This window comes from Zootoca vivipara, chromosome 2 (genome assembly GCF_965207765.1).
Source record: "Zootoca vivipara chromosome 2, rZooViv2.hap1.1, whole genome shotgun sequence".
NCBI classification, from domain to species: domain Eukaryota; kingdom Metazoa; phylum Chordata; class Lepidosauria; order Squamata; family Lacertidae; genus Zootoca; species Zootoca vivipara.
In genome coordinates this window covers 97,339,192-97,355,444 of record NC_142584.1, presented here as the reverse complement: position 1 = coordinate 97,355,444, position 16,253 = coordinate 97,339,192, and the positions used below count along the sequence as shown (strand labels likewise).

Sequence of the window (16,253 nt, the reverse complement as noted above, 5' to 3'; positions counted from 1 at the left end):
GGGACCACTGACCATTAGGTCCAGTCGTGACCGACTCTGGGGTTGCGGCGCTCATCTCACGTTAGTGGTCAAGGGAGCCGGAGTACAGCTTCCAGGTCATGTGGCCAGCATGACAAAGCCGCTTCTGGTGAACCAGAGCAGCACACGGAAACGCCGTTTACCTTCCCGCTGTAGCGGTACCTATTTATTTACTTGCACTTGGACGTGCTTTTGAACTGCTAGGTTGGCAGGAGCGGGGACTGAGCAACGGGAGCTCACCCTGTTGCAGGGATTCGAACCACCGACCTTCTGATCGGCAAGCCCTAGGCTCTGTGGTTTAACCCACAGCGCCACCCGCGCTACCATGATACTATGCTGCTATTACACTCACTCTCTCTCTCACACACACACATTCTCTACAGATTAGTGTAATTGCCTTTTGAAAAGCCATCTAACCTAGCCATCACTTTGTCTCCCATAACTTAATATTACCATTGCATATATTTATGAGATTGTTGGATACACCAGCCCATCCACTGACAACAGAAAAATACTGTTGCCCACAAAGAGGAATAAATGCACAAGTCTACAACTTGCTGAGAAAAGTTTAAATAAGAGACCGGCTGACAGAGCAAACCCCAAGAGGTATTGCTTATATTGCAAAATAAATTGTCTTGTGTGATTGCATCAGAAGGTAAGTTTCTGTATCCTGACAAGTCATTCATCACAGCTGCCAAAAGTTGGAGGAAAATAGCTGGGGTTACAAGAAGCTGACCTGAAACCCAGGGTGGCAATAGACCTGAATTTCTAAGCTACCACAAAAAATGGCCTATACCTTATAGAATATGTGTTGTGTGTGCGTATTATCCCCAACCTATCTCCCATACTAATAATGTCAACTACTGTATTTCTTCCTTATTAACACTGCGGCTATTGTGAAATACCCTGACCGCAAAGAAGTGTGGAGAAATTAGCAGGCAAGAACCGTGTGTAAGCTAAGCCACCCGATGCCACTAGTAGAGGGGCTGTTCTTACAGAAAGCAAACAGAAAATCAGAGTGAATGCACCAAAAGCCATTCGAAAAAAAGCACACTACAAATAATTCATTTGGTGTGGGATCTCCCCCACCGACAGACACAATCCAAAATTGTGAGGAAGGCATGGCACCTGCAACAAAAACCCATGCTGCTGCTTTTATTAATAAGAGCCTCCAGTTATTTTAATTCCAAAACTCAAAAGCAGTGGGGTGTTGGGGAAGTGGGGGAGGGAAGTACAGAAGGGATGCGCTTGTACTATGTGAACAGAAAGCTGTGAACTGCAGTGCTTGGCTGAATATTTTATGACTGTAATCCACAGGGTATGCAATGTAATTCTGAGAGCTTACACTGCGCTACGTTGCCTGCATCATCAATGCTGTTTGCAGTTGCTTCATGGGAGAACAAAAAATAAATTTATATATAAATGAAGAGGGTGAGCTCCGGCAGGAGAGAGCAGTGGAAATCTAGCATCCACTCAAACGCAAAGAAGGGTCTTGTTCCTTGGCCTTTTAAAATAAACATTTTCATATATTGATAACATGTTAACGTAGCTCCCTTTAGTTTGCTACTTAATTATCTCATGGTACTATTGCACTCGCAAGCAAGGGAATATGGGTTCTGCCATTTAACTTTATTTGTGCACAATGTACATTCAGGTAGGTAGCCGTGTTGGTCAGACACAGTCGAAATAAATTAAAAAATTGTCCAGTAGCACCTTAGAGACCAACTAAGTTTGTTCTGGGTATAAGCTTTCGTGTGCATGCGCACTTCTTCAGAATTGTCCACAATGTGTTGGTGCAATAAGAACTTGGCCATTTAGTGTGGAAGCACCTGTGCTTCGCAATGCTTTGCCTCTTTGGATCAAGCAGGCGCCGTACTCTTCTTTAGAGAAGCCTACCCCGATGCTTAGAAAGTTGAGGTCACTTGAATCTGTTTTAGTATTTTAACTTTTGTTATGATTTACAGTACAGTTGTGATTTCTCTCTCTCAATTTGATTGTTTTATCTGTTTGTAAAACCGCTTTGAGGTTTGTTTGTTTTTTTATAACAATCAAGCGGTACGTAAATGTTACGAAATAAAAACGAAGACATAAATAACATTAAAATGATGTTACCGGTAATTGTAAATACACAGTGGACCAGTCTAGATGTCACACCAATAGCCCAAAATTCCACTGTATGTTGCATCAGCCATGTGCCATGCATAGACAGACAACGACCTGGTTTGACAAACCAGTGTGTGGTATGAGCACTCCCAGTTTCCCTGGTTTGGATGTTATGACAAACTGCTTTGACCTAAATTAAGAATCCCTGGTTTGTTAAACAGGCATGTAAGGAAAGGAGGGAAGTGGGGGGGGGAGCACATTGTGTATTCCCAGTCCAACAAACCATGGCTTCCCAGGCCAGGATTGCAACACCTGAATTAGGGAAGTGAATCTCTGGTGTCTCTCAGTGCCAAACAAACCCGCTGTCCTCAGTCAATCATATACCATTAATTATTTTCTTTTTCAATATGATTTTTCATTCCCGTATCTGGGCAAAACAACAGAAAAAGGACCAAATGGTATTAAGAGAAAGGGCATCAAACAATGATAGCTCAGCAGTACAAATGCCTCTTGAGACTGTTATTAAGGAAAAAATAATGAGCTGGCGAAAGAGACAGTTTCTCTCTTAAAATCAACAAGTGCGTACACACAATTCATTTTGAATTAAACCCCAATGTAGACAGTTAAGGTTAGGGAATGTGTTCATGTTTACGGTCTTTAGTAACAGATACACCTTTCTTTTAAGATGGGCAGGGGAAATTATATATGTGTATAAGGGAGGAGGGGACACTATCTAGCTTTACAGCCCCCAAGAGATTTGCTTTGTAAAGGGAAATCATTTTGGTAGTGCAATGTAACAGATGGTATCGTAGGTCACGTGATGGTTTATGTTTTGGAATTTAACAAGCTATATGGCAGACTGTCACTGGAGACAATTATAGCAGGGATAGTAGAGCATTCTTCAGGAAGGAGTAATGTAATGTAATTCTGAGAAGTGGGGGAATTTTGGAAAGCATCTGCAGCCAGTAAGTAAGTGGTTGTGCTACAATTTGGGTCAGAACTTTACAATCTCTCAACAACCCACAGCAGGGGGTGGTTAACCTCCCCCCCCCCCCAGCCAACTCACCCTCGGCCAACTCTCAGGGCAGTGGGCAGAGCACACGCCCTCTCTCATGTCTACTTTCACATGCAGACACACACACACACACAGAGAGAGAGAGAGAGAGAGAAATTACTGTCCACCCTCCATTCATCAAATGGCCAGTCTGATAACTGGGGATGTGGTCATTTGCATCCCCATTAGGGTGCTGGACTTTGCCCACCCCAGCACTGTGCTTACTTATTTTTTGCTGCTGGTAGAGCCTTTGGGGAGGGGGAAGGAGACAGAGAGAAATGTAGCTGGGTGGGGAGAGATCAGGCATCTGAACTGGGTGCTAGCCATCCCTGAGCTACAGCTTCCATCATGTGAAAAATTAATGAATGAGAAGTGGTAGCTTAGTTTTACTATGACATAAATAGGAGTTCAAGTGGATGGTGAGCAATTTTACTACACTGGCTCTTTTCATGTCTTGATAGGCATAATTAGTTGGAAGCTCCCCCCCATGCCCTATTTTCTTTACATGTCAGTATCACGCCACCCCATAAGTTATTTTAAATATATGAACTTATGTACTGGAGCTACCATTAGGCTATGTATGCTGTGAGAAGGGGTCCAAATATCTCATCCCTATTCTCCGCCTTCCCCCAGATTCCCCTAGCATATAATGGAAATGATCATATATTCTTCTCCTGCCCCCCATCCCACCCCCTGCCTTCCTCTGTTGTTTCCCTAGATCCGTTTTAGATTGTTGGCTCCTTGGGCCCATCACTTTCCGTAAAATGTCATGTATACATCTGGTACCGTACTAAAAACATTAAACTCCTACTACATGACAATGATCTTAAAGTAGGTTAGAGAACCTCAGGCCAAATGTGGCCCTCCAGGCCTCTCTATCTGCACCTCAAGGGATGCGGGTGGCGCTGTGGTCTAAACTATTTAGCCTCTTGGGCTTGCCAATCAGAAAGTTGGTGGTTCAAATCCCCACAATGAGGTGAGCTCCTGTTGCTCTGTCCCAGCTCCTGCCAATCTAGCAGTTCAAAAGCATGCTAGTGCAAGTAGATAAATAGGTACCGCTCTGGCGGGAAGGTAAACAGCGTTTCCATGCGCTCTGGTTTCCGTCATGGTGTTCCGTTGCACCAGAAGCGGTTTAGTCATGCTGGCCACATGACCCGGAAAGCTGTCTGTGCTGTGGACAAATGCCAGCTCCCTTGGCCTGAAAGCGAGATGAGTGCCGAACCCCATAGTCACCTTTGACTGGACTTAACTGTCCAGGGGTCCTTTACGTTTACTCAGAACCGTCCAGGGGTCCTTTACGTTTACTCAGAACCCTTCCCAGCCACAACCCTCATTGTGCCTTCTTTGCTCCATGAATGGAACTGCTTGGCTCTAGAATGTCCTTGAAATATGATAATAATACATCTTGTTTTTCTGAATGGGGGATACAGAGGTGTATATGAGCACGTGTAGAAAGTAGCCAACTGCACAAAAGGAAAATATACAGCCATTGTTTCTCCCACTCTACCACCAGCGTGCAGCCCTCAGAAGGTTGACCAAATAGAAGCATGGCCCTTGAGCAAAAAAAGTTTCCCCATCCTGTCTTAAAGACTCTCCCATGTGAAAAGTCAGCACTGTATATTCAACACCATGTGCAGAATTCCCTAAAAATTTGCTATTCTGTTATCCCATGATGGGCAACCTACCACGTACTGGTGTCTTTGAGTGTCTTCACTTGAGGCCTGCTGCCCATTTAGGGTGAAGATGCACGGAAGTAGCACATTGGCTATAGCAATATTTTCCATTCAGAGTCCTCCAGGTTTAAACATTATGATTCAGTACTGCTTAGAGTTTCTGAGCGTGCTCCAAAATCACACATGTCCTATAGTTCTTCTGCAGAAGAAGCTGATGTGTAAGTAGTTGAGATTTAATAGGGCTGGGCATGTTATACTTTTTCAGTCTTTGGTATTGAAGCACTGGACATGGGTGGCGCTGTGGGTTAAACCACAAAGCCTAGGGCTTGCCGATCAGAAGGTTGGCGGTTTGAATCCCTGCGACAGGGTGAGCTCCCATTGCTTGGTCCCAGCTCTGCCAACCTAGCAGTTCAAAAGCACGTCAAATTGCAAGTAGATAAATAGGTACCGCTCCAGCGGGAAGGTAAACGGCGTTTCCGTGTGCTGCTCTGGTTCACCAGAAGCCGCTTAGTCATGCTGGCCACATGACCTGGAAGCTGTACACCGGCTCCCTCGGACAATAATGCTAGATGAGCACTGCAACCCCAGAGTCGGTCATGACTGGACCTAATGGTCAGGGGTCCCTTTACCTTTACCTTTAATGAAGCACTATAGGGCAAAGGATATTTGCCCAGTGCAGTTCTGCAATCTCAGACTTAAATGCCCACAAATTGTTAAATAAGAGCATGAAACAAAAGCATAAGTACAATTCCCATTTCTAGTTAGTTTATTTCCCCACTTTAGTCTGCATTTTCCCATTTTCTGACCATTATCATGCTAGGCTTCTCAGCAACTCTAGGAACTGTTCTAATTCGTCAATTAAAGGGCAGCAAGAGCAGATGAGTTCTATCTCAAGGAGTAAAGGGAGTGGAGAACCCTTTCCTTTCCCATCACTTGCCAGGGACCCTTCAGCCCCTCAGCTCTAACCCCTGTTATTCCAGCTGGGGTCACTCCCAGTTTCTTAAGCAGACTTTGGGGGGTGGAATGCTTCCAGCTACAGTCCACAAGAAATTAAACTGGAGCTGAGAATGAGTTTAGAGACCCTGATGCTCTCATGTTGGCCACTCTGGTTTTCTTCCTTAACCAGTGCACAACTGGACTTAAATCTATCACTTTGGTTCAGTTAAACATAACACACACATCCCAGACACGTAGAGCCAAAAGGCAATTATTCCTCCAACTAATAAACAATAAATACCATTCTTGAGCAACAGTGAACAGATCACATAGCTACCATATGCACCACACCATTAACAATTTGTTCAATGCCCTTCGGACATGGCAGTATATGTTTGAGGTCAAAAGAACAGTAATCCTAGCCACTCTCCAAAGTTTCCAAGTTATTGTGGTGATATAAATGAAAGAAAACCAAGAATAAAGGACATGCAATTCAAATGAGCATCTTAAACACAAAACAGTGGAAGAAACGGGATGTGGGATTGAAATATGATGCAAGGTTCCCTAAAGACCAGGAAGCAAAAGCCAGGATCATGAGAGATTCCAGTGGTAACCAAACCCCACATGGCATTGGGGGGGGGGCAAGTGGGGCACACAAAACCGACCATAGTTTGGGAAAGACGTGCAATACAAATGGGGCATTTTAAGAGGAAGAGGGTGGGGAGGCCTATCAAGGAGCTGGTTGTGATTATTCTGTCCATCACTATGACTCCCCCGAGGAGTCCTTTATCACTCTCTGAGAAGCTTGATACAAACACAGGAAAACTGTTTAAGTTTGGGCCAAGTGTAATTACCACAAAGGCAGATGGTTTATGGGGCAGTTTCCACACCTGTCCTCAGCCCAGAGCCAAGCAGAAACAAAGGGGCAGGAAGGGGGCCCAAAGCATCAATGTGGTAACATCCTTGGGGACATTGGCTCTTAGTAAATTCTTCTCCCCTCTCCCCTTACAAAAACACACACATTCACACCACTCCTGTACGAATAGCAAGTAGAAAGCAGCTTAGTGTTTTGCATTTGTGGAAGGGATAAGAGGATGCATTTTTGCCAATGCCTAATTATGTGTATATAGTGGAAGAGAGGCAGCTCTCCCCCACAACATTTAACAGAAGCACATTTGCCATTGCAAAGCACAAGTGCAACTGTAAAGGTATCTGCCAAGGATATGGAAGCTTCTGATTAAACTGAATGGTTCCAGTGCAGTTGCAAATAGGCACATACTAGCATTATTATTATCACTGGGACCCTCTTGTTCCCTGAAGTGACGCCAAAGAAGGTTAGAACTCCAACGTGAAAAACATACAAGCAATCAAAAGTTATGTTTTTTTAAAGGCTAACCTCACGCGAACGTGTTAGACCAAAGCCAAATATTTCTTTTCCGTGCGAAACCTACCGGTAAAAAAAAGTCATTCCCCAGAAATCTCTCACAGTGATGTTTAAAGGATCTTTTTTTTTCCCTTACAAAAACACACAAAACACACCAAAAATCACCTACTATACAACTGCAGCTCTTTGCGTTTCACCCATTTGCCTTTGAATGCATTTATTCCAAGCAGGGAACAAAGATTTGACATTCCAGAAATAGAAGCAAAGTATTGGCAATTGCTTAGCATTCAGTGATGAGCCTGTGGCAACAGAATCGTCCACACCCAGAAGGTGGAGGGAGCCAGACTGCTGGGAGTTTTGGCAATTCTCCACAGATGCAAGTTCAGTATCCTTTTGCTCGCTTCTGCCCAAATACTGTATACCACACGTGTGTGTGTGTGTGTGTGAGAGAGAGAGAGAGAGAGAGAGAGAGAAGGAGAGAGATTTGTGTGTGTGTGGCATCTTCAAACACTATGCTGAAATATAAGGAGAAAATTGCACTTCCTTTTTAATCAACTACCAGGCGATTTCGAGCCTGATTTATTAAAGCCACATCAAATACTGTTCCAGGAAAGAAAGAAAAAAACCCATAACAGAGTCTGCTGTTAAGAGGAACCTGAGAAATGCAGTGCTCATGAAGCCAAGAGGGATGGTGGGAGAACAGCTTGTCAATAAATGGGGAGGGCGGAGGAGGAGGAGGAGGGGAGGCAGGTTCACATAATACACTTTTGGCTAAGTTGACAGCCTTTTCCCAGCCTACAGTTTCTGAGCCGCCTTCCGCATCTTTCTGATATTGTGACTCAAAACCTATCCCAGCCTTCTCCCCAGACCACAAGGGTCAGCAGACCTGTTTCTTCAGGCAATAGACGGTTAACTCACAAGGGGGTGCTCTCTCTAGTGAAGCTGAAGGGGGGAGGGAGGGGGGGAGAAGAGCGAGAGGGAAGGAAAGGGACTGCACAATAGCGCGCAACACAAAAGGCCATCCTTCTCACCCTGCCTGCCTGCCTCTCCATTTTCCCCAGCTGAGACCCAGCTTCATTCAAACATTATTATTATTATTATTATTATTATTAAAAAGCAAGCACAATGCCATACAAGCCACCCTACAAGACTCAGGAAAGGGAATGGGGGGAGATAGTTGGGGGAGGGGGTTCATCTCGCCCCTTACATGTAAATATTCCTACCTCCTCATTCTCCCTTGAAAATATTGTGTGTGTGCATCTGTATCTGTAAGCCACCAGCAGAATATTGCGATTCCCCCATATTGCATTGGGCGAAGCTGCCTCCTCCGAGAGAGCAGTGAGCATCCTCGCTTTTCTCAGCAAGAGAGGCAACACAGTAGATAATCGCACGAAAAACATGGCTGGCTGGTGCATCGACAGATGCAAACAAGAACTTACTGACTGAGGCTTATTTAGAGCAGCACAGCATGAAAAAGAAAAAGGCAAACACCAGCAACACCCCACACACCCCACCGCCACTCAAGAGCTGCGTCCCCGTTCATTAAACGGGCAAAGAGCCTTTCGCATTTTAAATCAAAGTTTTGCCGCCGACAGCCAACTGCAGCCTGCCTGCCTGTTGGAAAAAAGGTCTGGCCGATATTACACGGATCTCCTTTTGCATCTCAGCCTTATTCTTCCCCCGTGCCTTCCGCTCACCCGTCAGTCAATCGGAAGCAAAGCAGACGAGGACATTAACAACAACATCAACGACATAAATAAATCGCGAAGAGAAATGCTTTTTTCTCCCTTTTTACCTGATTCCACGCAACTTCACCGGCGAGAGCGCGAGGCAGAGATTCCGAAGGTAACGCGGAGAGGAAGAGAGAGAAAACCCGGCGAGGTTTTCACGTCCCTCCTTTCCCCCTCCTCCCTCCCCGCTTTTCGCAGTCCACCGTCTCATCTACATGCATCTGAGCGAGCGGTCGCCAGCAGCTGCTTCTTTTTTTCTTAAGCCCACAGGCAGAGAGCCCAGGAGTCCCTCTGCCCAGATCCCCCGCGCGGTGGTGGGCGCGATCGCACACCACGAGCGCTGCTGCTGCTGCTGCGAGGCGAGCCTCTCCCGGCCCTGCTGCGTCCCTCCGGCGAGGAGCGCCCGGCTACCTCCACATGGCCTTCGGATAAACAAGACTCTTCTGGCACAGCAGCCACGGAGCAAATCGTGGCACAGCTGGAGGGAGAGGGAGAGGAGAAGCTCTGTGCTGTGCTGATAGGTGAAGACAGCCTATAAACAGGCAGCAGCAGCAGCAGCAGGAGGAGGTTGTCGTCGTCGTCGTCGTTGTTGTTATTATTATTATTATTACTACTACTACTACTATGACAAGGGGCTGAAATCAGGTGTCCTCTCTCCTAGGAGACTCATCACCTGACTCATTCCAAATACCGGTTTCATTCTCCTTGCCTTGAAATATCTGGCACACAGAATCGTAGAGTTGGAAGGGACCTCAAGGTTCATCTAGTCCACCCCCGCCCCCTGCAATGCAGGAATCTCGTGGGCTTGAGGAACATCAGCTTGAAGTGGCTGGGGGTGAGAGGCACACCCTTCCAACCCTATTTCCCAGAGGCAATCTCCTATGCCACAGCCAAATCTCTATGCATGCTGATTTTTGCCTTGCATGAAGAACCTGTCTTTGTTTAAAACCGTATTTGAAGTTGTGGACATCTGCTGCAGAGCCCAGCAGCTAGCTCTCTTTCCACCCCTCTGGCTTTGTAGCCTCTGTAGGGTCAGGATGTGCCTATATCAAAATAATAAATTTTGCTGAATATCTTTGAATTGCAGCGCCTATTGTTTAATAAGCACAGCCCCCATCTGTTGCAAGAGCAAAGCACCCTATTATAGTGTGTGTGTGTGTGTGTGTGTGTGTGTGTGTGTCTGTCTGTATGTGTGTGTGTGTGTGTGTGTGTGTGTGTGTGTTTAAAAAGGAAAAGGTTGTGATCAGCCTCAGAAGTCAATGCAAACAGGCTAATAATGGAGAATAAATACCAGGGGTAGAAAAGTCCTCATGAAATGGAGGGCTGCCGGGGAGGCAGGGAGATGCAGATTTTGGCTTGGGACCTTGGTCTGAAAGAGTCAGATGCATACAATGATGCCTTATGCAAGCTGAGATTATTTGCCTCCATTATTTTATTTAAATTATTCCTACAATGCTTTATACATCAAATGAAAAACAAAATCTCAAGGCAGGTTTTGTATCAGACAGGCAACCCCTCTATTATCTTTTCAGCACCTTCCATTTCCAACAAGTCCTTTAAGTGGAGATTTTGTATATGTTGTCAAGTGTGGGGCAAGTGGGCTCGGCTTGGGGGGGGGGGGAACAGCCTCCTGGGCCAAATTAGGACCCCTGCTGCATTGTGCCCTAAACAACTTGAGCAGTGGCAGACAGCAGGAGTACCACTTTGTAATGTGGCCAAAAAATCATACTGATGATCAAAGCTTTGGCCAGGGGTCAGATACCGACCCAAAAAGAAAGAAAATAAAACACATTCTGTCTGAATCTTCTTATGCAAATTTAAAATTCTGAAATTGGCTAGTCCCCATCCCCCCACTGCAAACAGCATTTTGAAACAGCCAACTTTTGGTGGATCTGAGTTATATTCACTAACTGGTAGAGAAATACTGCCAAGGACTGGCCAGAGCTCAGAATAAAACAAAATCATCATCAACAATGTGAGAATAGAGCTTGTCTTGATAATGGAAGGATACGTAGCCTACAGAAGGGGTGGGAATAATAATAATAATAATAATAATAATAATAATAATAATAATAATAATAATAATAATAATATATTATTTATACTCCACCCATCTGGCTGGGTTTTCCCAGCCACTCTGGGCGGCTTCCAACAGAAAAATGAAATAAAATAATCTATTAAACATTAAAAGCCTCCCTAAACAGGGCTGCCTTCAGATGTCTTCTAAAAATCTGGTAGCTGTTTTTCTCTTTGACATCTGATGGGAGGGCGTTCCACAGGGCGGGCACCAACACCAAGAAGGCCCTCTGCCTGGTTCCCTGCAACTTGGCTTCTCGCAACGAGGGAACCGCCAGAGGGCCCTCGGTACTGGACCTCAGTGTCCGTTCAGAACGATGGAGGTGGAGATGCTCCTTCAGGTATACTGGACCGAGGCCATTTAGGGCTTTAAAGGTCAGCACCAACACTTTGAACTGTGCTGAACTGGGAATCCTTGTCTCCCAGATATTGTTGCACCAGAGTTCCCATCAAGCTGGAGCCTTAGCCATGCTAACGGGCTGGTGGGATGTGGAGCCCCAAAACTTGGGAAGGCATCCAAATCCATCACTACCAGGGTACAGGAAAGCTTTCATTTGGCTAAAGTCCTAGTTGCTCATTCAACCACGGTTTAGAGTGCCTGGAGGGGGTTGGAGGATGGATGGCGGCTAACAGATTGAGGTTGAATCCTGACAAGACAGAAGTACTGTTTTGGGGGGACAGGGGGTGGGCGGGTGTGGGGGACTCCCTGGTCCTGAATGGGGTCACTGTGCCCCGGAAGGACCAGGTGCGCAGCCTGGGAGTCATTTTGGACTCACAGCTGTCCATGGAGCCACAGGTTAATTCTGTGTCCAGGGCGGCTGCCTATCAGCTCCATCTGGTACCCAGGCTGAGACACCTACCTGCCCGCAGACTGTCTCACCAGAGTGGTGCATGCTCTAGTTATCTCCCGCTTGGACTACTGCAATGAGCTCTACGTGGGGCTACCTTGACCCGGAAACTGCAATTAATCCAGAATGCGGCAGCTAGACTGGTGACTGGGAGTGGCCACCGAGACCACATAACACTGGTCCTAAGAGACCTACATTGGCTCCCAGTACGTTTCCGAGCACAATTCAAAGTGTTGGTGCTGACCTTTAAAGCCCTAAACGGCCTTGGTCCTGTATACCTGAAGGAGCGTCTCCACCCCCATCGTTTAGCCCGGACACTGAGATCCAGCACCGAGGGCCTTCTGGCGGTTCCCTCACTGCGAGAAGCAAAGCTACAGGGAACCAGGTAGAGGGCCTTTTCAGTAGTGGCGCCCGCCCTGTGGAACGCCCTCCCATCGGAGGTCAAGGAGATAAACAACTACCTGACATTTTGCACACATATAAACCTTCTGTATCTGAGACCATTGAAGTTGTGGTTAAATTAAACATGATACATTCAAGTTCAGAAGTTTATTGTTCTAGTAGTCAAAGGACCAGAGAAACGTGTGCTGATAGTATTAACAATATTATTTATAATGCTGGCCATACATATAAAATAACAGGGATAACTTCATTGGGAAAAATGCCAGATCGATGGCTAGATACCATAAAAACCACAATGCTTGAAGAACTTTTGTTCTTTAATCACTGTGATTTAATCTTCTAGCCAACTAAGTTCTACTCAGAGTAGAAGCACTGAAATTAATGAACCTACATTCCATTCGTTTTAATTGACCTACTCTGAGTAGGACTAGCATTGGATACAACCCACAGTTTTCCGTGCTACTTTGTAGACAAGAACCATTCAACTTGTTGTCGCCATTGTACTTCACAGTATGTTATCACCAACATACTACCGGTATATCACCAACTGCCACCAAGAAAGAAAACCTTGTTTCTTTGCTCTCATTCAGTTTCACAGCAACAGCACTGCTTAAACAATAATTAATAGTAACTAAATAGCCCTCATTAAAAGCTCTACTAAAAGTTGACAGTATGTTTGATAACTCCCTTTCAATATGTAATTATTAAATATGCTGCGCAACAGCAGATTGATTTAGATGCTTTTATACTTATGCATTTAAACGTATTCTGATTGCATCTGAAATGTTTTCTCAATGGCCGTTATTCACATCAGGAATTCTAATAGTAACACTTAAAACAACAACAACCCCAAAGCATTCTACAGTCTGATGTTAAACAACACACTCTTAAAGTACATCACTATTATTCCTGTTTTATCCATTGGAAATTAAACGAAATTGCAGTGTCTTGCCCAAGAATGAATGGCAGAGATACATGTTGAACCTAGGTTAGCAGACTAAATTTACTACCATAAGAAGCAGCGGAGGCCATTAGTTCATCCAAGATATGGTCTGAAAACACATGATGGAACCACGGTACTGAAGCTGATTTAAAGCACATTTCACCCACAAAGGATTGGTTGGGGGTTCTGTTGAGGGTCCGTTACAATGCTTTAAATGTGCCATGCGGTGTGTACGCAGTCTAAGCAAATCTTGGTCTGGTCAGTTCCTGGATGGGAGAAAATGTGGGAATCATCTATCTGTTACCTTCACATTTAGTGACAAGCGGGATACAAAAGTTAAAATGAAAATAACTTAAAAACAGCTTCAGCAGGGGGCCGGTCCACTGTCCTTCAGACCTTGGGGGGTGGGGCGGACTATATTTTGGAGAGAGAAAATGAATGAATTCCTATGCCCCACAAACAACGCAGAGATGCATTTTAAATAAAAGGACACATTCTACTCATGTAAAAACACACTTATTCCCAGACTGTCTGTGGGCCGGATTTAGAAGGTGATTGGGCCGGATCTGGCCCTCGGGCCTTAGTTTGCCTACCCATGGTTTAGAATATATCTTGATAGAACCTCTCTGCTACCTTGCTCAAGATTTGCCTTCTTCACTTGGAAGTGAAAATGGAGCAAGCAGCAACACCCGAGAACCTTAAAAGATTCCTTAGAACTAGGACACCTCGGCAATAGTTTTTCACAGGATGTAGCAATCCTGCACCTCTAAATCTACTTTCACAAGGGCTTGAGCAATGTCACATGCAGAAAAGACCCCACACAAATATTCGGCCCTCCTATTACTACGTCTGCCTTCTTTATCACATCTGTGGATTCACAGATGTCCTTAGTGACTCTGCCACTCCTATGCATTGCAGATGCAACTAAAGTAGGGATGGTGAGGAATCTGGTGCCCTCCAGATGTTGCTAGACTACAACTCGTATCATTCGCAGCCATTGTTGCCTGCTGCTGAAAAGCACCTGGGTCAGTTGAGGAGACAGGTGATGTAGCCGGGTCAGAGTGAGAACCCCTTCCAAGTCAGAATTGGGCCCTTGCCAGTGTTTGACCTGGCTCACAACTGACACTAGGCCTGCTTTTCACATTCCGAGGCCTTCTAATCTGAACTCTTTTATCACTTTGAGGGCATTGTGTTTTCTTCTACCTTAGTTTTTGATTCTCCTCCTTCTAGTCTCCAGTATGTTGTATGTTTCCTAAATGTTCTTATTGTTCTAGCTGGGTCCCTCCCAACTCTATTTGAAGGTTGGGTTATAAATTTCTATAATGTGTACATAACATTTTTAGCTTTGCTTTGCTTTTGATTGCCAACAATATGCCTTTGATGTGCATACAGTTGTGTGTCATGTTATTGGATGTTTTACATAGCTTTTTAAAACAGCAACCCATGCCCAAGCCCTAGGAAGACTTGAGCCAGCAGGTTTAACTGTCTAAGAAAGTGGCTGTTCTGCCCCCTCAGTAGGATTCCCTTGGGAGATTCCCACTCTTCGTAGGAAGGGTGGCAATATTCTCAATTGCAGGAAAACGTAAAATACAGATCATCTGCCAGTTTGGAAAGCGCTAGACGTGTGGAATTATTGGGTCGTTTGGCTGTGACTGCCTCTCTGTGCATATATACAGGAAGAGAAGGACACGCAGCACATAGTTCAAAGGGCTGCAGGGCCCCAAAATATAGTTTGGAACAGGAGCCGATGTCCTCTGCTCCACTATCACAGAATAAACAGCGCAGAATGAGAGATGCTGGCCTTCTGTTGCGCCCTTCATCAAAAACCAAGAGCCTTAGAGCTTGAGTACCCCTGGAGACTGATTTAAAATAAATAAAAAAAATAAAAAACAAGTCTCGTTTCATTTGTATCAACTGCATGCAGATGGTTAACAGTACTTATTCCTATTTGGGTTGGTTTTTTGCTTTGCTTAGCTGTGGGGCACCTGAGACATCCTGCCAACACAGAATACTGATCATGGATCCAGGAGGTCTATTACCTGCTGATTACCTTTGCTGGCTGCAACAATGATGACATGCTTCAAGAAGGAAGCAAAATCGAAGGCCCTTGCCTAGTTTCCATATGCATTTTGAATTTGCGTGTGGAGACCTTTTAACTAGCCCCAGAAATAAATTCAGACAAGACCCTAATTTTTGGTTTGGTTTTTGGCAGAATTTAGGCCACAACTTGATTGATTACAAATCAAGTGAGTGGTTGCACAGGATCTGGTTCGACTAGCTACCGGTACCTGCAGCCCTGCAGGCAGCGCTGACTCTGGGCACCAACCATAAGTTGGTTCACCTGGGACAGAGGCAAGCCGGGGTGTCTGCCACGCGACCAACCATGAGTCCGTGGATTCCTTCTTAAAGGAATACCCAACACATAGGGATAGCTAGGCATCCTGCCACCCCTATCCACCTGAACTAGAGCCTATCCACAATCTTACAAGTTGTGACGGTTTGCTACACGGCAGGCAAAACCCAAATGGCACCAGCCAATCAGCCAAGTGGGGAAAATTCCTGCCGTGCCCCTGTCCCAACGACAGGCGACACACGAGCGAGCATTTTTTTCCTTGTATCCATGGAGCCTCCTTGTGCTTTTCAGAACCCTGGAGAAATCAGGGTTCCGAAATGGAGGGGGAACCTCCATGGATCCAAAAGGCTCCCCAACACTGCAGGATTTCCATGAGTTAGAAGGTGGTGGAATTGATTGGGGTGGGGTGGAGGGAAGAGCCAGCGTGCTTGTCCCCACCACCCTCTCACACGTTTTATTCCTGACATTTGTAAAGCCTGTATGAAGCTATCTTGTTCAGTAGAGACTGGTGAATTCTGAATCTCTGCTAATACCATTTATAGAGTGCCATCAATTCACATGATAGTTACAGGTAGGTAGCCGTGTTGGTCTGAGTCGAAGCAAAATAAAAAAATTCCTTCAGTAGCACCTTAAAGACCAACTAAGTTTATATTTTTGTATGAGCTTTCGTGTGCATGCACACTTCTTCAGATGCATGCACACGAAAGCTCATACCAAAATATAAACTTAGTTG

The 16,253-nt window shown here is 45.3% G+C and overlaps 1 protein-coding gene across 30 annotated transcripts in view; it reads right to left on the bottom strand.

Moving 5' to 3' along the window:
• The window catches only part of MAGI1 (membrane associated guanylate kinase, WW and PDZ domain containing 1), a 465,951-nt gene that overhangs the window by 165,538 nt on the left and 284,160 nt on the right, over positions 1–16,253 (bottom strand). Inside the window, exon 1 of one of the 30 annotated variants that reach the window (XM_088663305.1) lies at positions 8,964–9,369. The exons of 28 other annotated variants lie outside the window; for them this stretch is intronic. The gene's annotated coding sequence lies outside the window, so the exon portion shown is untranslated. Of the gene's footprint in view, positions 1–8,963; positions 9,370–16,253 lie in introns of those variants that run through there. One more of the 30 variants, XM_088663312.1, reaches the window with a different exon arrangement.